This window comes from Sylvia atricapilla, chromosome 2, assembly GCF_009819655.1.
Source record: "Sylvia atricapilla isolate bSylAtr1 chromosome 2, bSylAtr1.pri, whole genome shotgun sequence".
Lineage (NCBI taxonomy): Eukaryota > Metazoa > Chordata > Aves > Passeriformes > Sylviidae > Sylvia > Sylvia atricapilla.
The window spans coordinates 94,641,922-94,647,921 of record NC_089141.1 but is presented as its reverse complement, the minus strand read 5'-3'; positions in this window follow the sequence as shown (position 1 = coordinate 94,647,921).

Here is a 6,000-nt window from a genome sequence, read left to right as displayed (position 1 = left end):
AGTCTTTAGAGTCACTTATTGTACATAGCCAAAGAGAAGATCATAAAGTGAAACAAAACTTGATGGGTTAAGTTATTGATTCTTAAACTAAAATTAATGATAATAGTTCTGAAATTTACACCTTGATATCAGATACAATCTGGGGCAAAGGCTTCAGTGGCTACAAGAAAAAAGTTGAAATAGGATTGTACTGATGGTTATTAACACTGCTGCAAAGAAAGCTGACAGTGTTTCAATATAAAGTTTTACAGTACATATAAAAACCATGTAACAGGAAATTTTATATCATTATATATAAGATGAAGTTTTCCCTGCTGAAAGGTGTTTAAAGTACAACTGAATGAATGCACTCCTTAGAAAGCTATACAATTCTTAGCTGGTAGGAAAATGTGAAAATTTGCATTTTAAGGGTCACTTGACATATGTGTCATATCAAAATCCAAAAACCAAATAGCATTTCCATTCTTAGCATCATAATACTCAACCTAAAGTTAAAAACTTTACTATCATGCATGCACATTGGCAAAAATATCTAACAAAACCTAAAGGTCATTTCCATCTCTAATTCCAGGTGGCTTGTACAATTTTTATGTCCAATTGCCATGCTGTTAATGGTGTGATTATGAATTATCTATGCATTTCAAAATCTCTTTGAAGACAGAATAGCTTAATGCCATTTCTGGACTACATCCAGCATTGTATCCTAAGTAGCACAAATGTAGAGCTGATTTTATGTCCACAGTAAATAAAAATGTCAATATAAATTAATTCGTGTGGAAAAAAAATTATTATTCTTATTTATACTTTTATCATCTTGACACCATTATGGTCACTGAACTTTTCATTATGTGAGCTGTTTCCCAAACCTGCAGATGGGAAGAAAGAGAAAAAACAAGGAAGAAAAATAAACCTTTTTGTTCTATAAAGATAGTACATGGATTCTTGAATTGCTTTGTAGGTACTGTTGCTGTTATGTACTGTTGCTCTTAATGCCACATCTCTTTTATATATAATTATATTTCAGCAGTGTCTGGTACAGTGGCAGGACAGGAACAGGTTCTTGGTGGCTCAGCTGCCTGGGACTTTATGGCAAAGTGTCTGACATGGCTGTTTATGCATAGTTGACAGCTACATAATGTACTTATCTCTGAATAACTGATCCTTTAGACAAAGGGGAAAATAGGAAAAAATATTTGGTTTGGGTCATAGTAAAACAAATGAGCCTCATTATTTCTTCTAAATGAAAAGAGTGCAAATATTTTAGTTTTTATCAAATATGCATCCAATTCTTTTTTTTAAATTTTCTTTTTTAGGTTTCATTCTCTTAGCTTTGTTCTTCAAGGCCAGCCTTATGAGCAATACACCAAGAAAACTGAGATTGGAGTGGAGTTGAGATCAAAGTTCTTCTGCTTTGCAATACACCTTGTGCCTTCTCAAGTCTCCGTAACACTTTCACTGAGCAAGAATCAGCTGCAGTGGTCCATCTGATCAGTGAATGGCTCAACGTGTGCAGAGTCAATTAGCAGAGTAATCAGTACTGGTTGCTCATCTGAAGGTGGCTGAACTCAGCCCACTTCTCCCTCAGTTCTCCTTCAGTATCAACACAATTGATCACATTATCTTTCACACCCCTATCAAGCTGTTAATTTCCTTAGTCTTTAGGAATTTTATTATGCTTGAGATATCAACTTACGTGTTGTTAAATGTGTGTGAAATCTGCCCATAGCTATAAAAGGCTATAACGATGAACTAAAAAGGGATTACTGTATAGCCAGTTTAATTTTAGGTAGATTCATTATCCCAGTCATCTTGAAATGAAAGGACAAGAAATTTTGTCTCCAAATTTCAGAATGAACCTTTTGATTAACGTACCTTTTTCAACAGAAGTATTCACTAGTTGCCTGATGGCAATAATTTATTAATAATTTTGAAGAAAAATCTGGGTGTTGGTTAAATCTGACTTGTCAGATTTTGCTCTATGTCTTTTTAATCTCTATTCTGTTTTTCAGAGTTTTTCTTCTGAATATGTTAAAAGAAGTCTTGAAATACAATAATCACAGTGGCAGAATAATTCTAAATAATATTTCGTGCCAGCTGAAAAGAATTCCATGGAAAAAAGTACAACTGATTGCTGGATATAAAGCATGTGTTGGCTCTTTAAAAGCAGTGACAGATCCCCACCCACCCTTTATGTAAGTAGGCTTAAGGGCAGCAGCTGAAATCTTTCCTCACTCCTAGCATTTGACTATTGTGCAGCTCTGAGGAATTCCTAACGTGTGTAGTGTGATGCCTTAAATATACATTAGGCAAGAAATGGTACAAACCAAGGTGCACATCCTGTAGAGCAACAGAAACAGAGCTTGAGTTGTCCCAGAACTCTGTTTTAAGGACAGTCAGGGTTGGTTTGACTACTGTGGGTTATGCCCCTTGTGATGAAGTTGGGGTGGCTTATCAGTTGCTTCTTACATAGTGGCTCGTTTCTGATTCCCACATAAATGTGGATGGGATGCATGTCCTTACTACCAAGCTCTGTTTCTCCTACCCAGTGTAGGGCAGAAGGGACTATTAAGCTTACTGAGAAGCTAAAGAAGGGAGAGAGAGGAAGTTCTCAAGCTCTTGTACTGATAGCAGAAACCACCAAAAGCACCAAAGCAAGGCACCCTATTGGCTTCTGCTATCAGTACAAGAGCTACATTTAATTCTTCTACAGGCTATAGATTAATACAACTAAACCCTAGAAGAGAAGGGGACCTGGTGATAAATTAAAGATACTGCTTATTTGGAGGGTTAGGGGAATTAGAAGGATCTATGTATTTCTTCATAGAAAAAAATAAAGCAGAGAGACTAGCACACCTAGCATCTGTCTTGTATGTTGGACTATCTGAGAAGAGGTAAAAATGGAATATATGGAGACTCAAAAATATCTTCATTGTGAGTTTCATAAATTAGACACTAAAGTTCATTTAATCAGCTCTCTGTTTCCCTTCCATTCCTCTTATCTAGAGAACAATATTCCCAGGGCAGACAGTGATGCACAATATTTGTTTGGCTTGCCATGGACAGCTGGGCAGCCTTAGGCATGCAAGATGCTCATTAATGCTTGCTCGCTGCAGGTCTCCCCCGTGTTCACCCATGAACACCTTTTTCTGTTGCTCCTGAACAAAATATTGTGTTTGTATTGAAATTCTCAGAACTCAGTCTTGCAGAAGTGCTCTGAGTGTGCAGCTGCTCTCTGCTTCCAACAACTTCTGTGTAGCATGATGCCCACAAGACATTGTTCTGGGAAACACTGAGCACAGAGAGCAATTAGAAATTCCTAGTTGCCTGTGGTGAGGGCCAGATGTACATTTACCTTTAGGTACTATCAGATACATGTAGCTTGAAGTACTTCGTGCAAAGGGAAAATAATACAGATTTTCCAGTTCATGAGGAAGCTCGTAAACAATTTTCCATATTTTCCAAGAGCATTTTTGCATTTCTTTGGAAATCAAAGCTTCTTAAATAGCTAAATGTGATGAGGAATGAAGGCAAAGGAATCTAGTGAAGTTTCAGGCCATTTTGATGAGGACATCCACAGATGTCCCAGGGAAGCTATTTACACTGGGAATATCTCTTGGGATCAGGTTCTTCCAAAGAATATTGTAAATCTCCACAGTAAGTGTAAGAAAGCTGACTCACAAGTTGAAATATTTCATAACTTACGGCCTTTTAGCCTCATACTTTTCAAGAACTTGTTGATCTATATATGAAATCTTAATAGCTAAACCTCTCTCCTGACTTTCTCCAGATGCCCTTCAGCTTCCTTTTGCCAACCACTTGGCCTTAATGAACCAGGGTGTCTACCTTGTTCTTAGCAATCAGTCTTGTTTGTTCCCTGTTTAGCCTTTCTCTCCCTTTCTTGTTTTATAAACACTTTGATTCAATTTATTAAATTTTAATTAAAAAACTCCAGACTGGCCTTATATCTCTTGTCTTATCTCTCTTGTCTGTTTGTTTGCACTCTCCTTTACTTGCAAGGCTTGGGCAAATGTTATAGACATTTAGGCAGAGCTAAAATGATGGCAGAGAAAAATGTCAATGGGATTTGGGAAGGGTTTATAAAGTTTTTGTCTGAAGTTGTCAAGGGAACTAGTGTGCACGTATAAAGTAAACCATTCAGACACCTGGGGATTTTGCACATCTAAACATGGAAAAATAGCAGATTGAGGCTTTAAGTGGCTCCTGAGATCATGGGGAGGTTGCTGAGGTAAACTGCAAAGCCAGATTTAGTGGTGCAGTTCCACCTCCACAACTGATGTGGTGAACAAAACTCTAGATATAAATAAATATCTAGTGGTGATGCAATAGTTCTGAAACAAGCCCCGAAAGTCAATTTGCTTTAATGAATCAAGATTTTTCTAATAAGTAAACTTAAATTCTGAAAATTCACAATAAAAATTAAAATCAATACTTGTGTATGTAGGAAGGATAATAAAACTTACTGTTCGAATTTAGGCTAATATGTTAAATAACATCTGTTAAATAACATGGCTGTGTTCTGTTAGTCTGAGACAGGATTTTTCTAAATCAGTTTTCCATGAAATCTTATTCCTTAGTTTCTACAGTTGTTGACTCAAGTTGATTTCACTGTTGCTCATTTAGAAATGGTAAAAACTGTGCTAGGCCTTAGCTAGAAGTTATTTTCTTTCTGGTTGATGATGAGGCTTCCTACCCCTACACTGAGCATCACTAGAAAGGATTTAATTGTTCAAAATGCAAAACGTCTGTGCATATGGCTTCTCCAATATAATAACAATAATTCTGGGATTCTTTCTGTAATTCTAAATGCAATACCAAACTTCCTCCAATTTGAAGGAGGAAGTTCCTTATGTGATGGTATCTCATAAGTAGATCACATTAATGCTCTGTGGACAAATAGTGCCTCCAAAAGATAAGATCTGTAAGATCAAACATGGAAATATTTTTTCCCCAAAACTGGTTTGTTCTTCACAATATTTGAAATGTCAATGAATATCAGTGAATATCAGAAGTTTCATCAGCATGCACAGTGGCAACATCTTCAGTGAGCTTACTGGCTAATTCTGTACAGATTTCAAAACAGGTTTGTTGTATTTTGAAAGTGCTTTGGGGGTGAATGGGAAGAAGGTAAGCAAATGTTCTCAGGAAAAATCTGTTCTTTGTTGCTCCTAAAACATTCAAAAAATTGGCACATTTTCATTCAAAAGAAATTTTAAAAATTACAGAAAACTGATTTTATGGTAGAAAAATGGAGGAAAATCTTGGTTTTCTTGAAGGCAATCATGGTCTCCTTAAATAAAAGTATTTCTTGTAATAGTTAAAAAGAGACATAACTTAGAATATGTTAAACAAAAGCATAAACCACAAAAGCAAAACCATTTTGTTTAATGTAGAAGACAGTCTCTTTTGTCATAAACCCTCTCTGATGAAAAACCAAACTGAAAGTACTGTGCAATATTTTCATCTTCCTACTTTGGGCTTAGAGATTGGGCACACAAATTAGGACATCTGAGTGATCTGAGCTGCCATCAAGCATGAAGGAGGCCCATGGAAACAGACACAGTAAGGTCATGATTCCCTCATGGGGCACAGACACATCACAAAAATGACTGACTTCCCAGCTGCTGTCACTTTGGGACACTCAATTGAAACCAGATTCATGGCTACTGACCAAAACTTTAGAAGTAAAAATAGTAAATCAATCAGAAAGTTGGGAACAAATGTTTTAAGGCAGAGGAATTTAGATGATATTTAACTCTTTTAGTTTTAAGAAACTGGAAAAAAATATCATCACTCCTAAAAAGTAGCTAGAAAACAGATTTTCTTTAAAGAGTCTCCTCTTGTTCACTGTTTTGTGCAGTAGTAGCTGTGATCAGAGCTTTGTGGATAAGTTTGAAGATGCGGTGAGAATTAGTGTAATGGATCTGTGGAAACCATCTACAAGGGATTTGTCTGATACTTCATATAATTTGTTGACAGGAA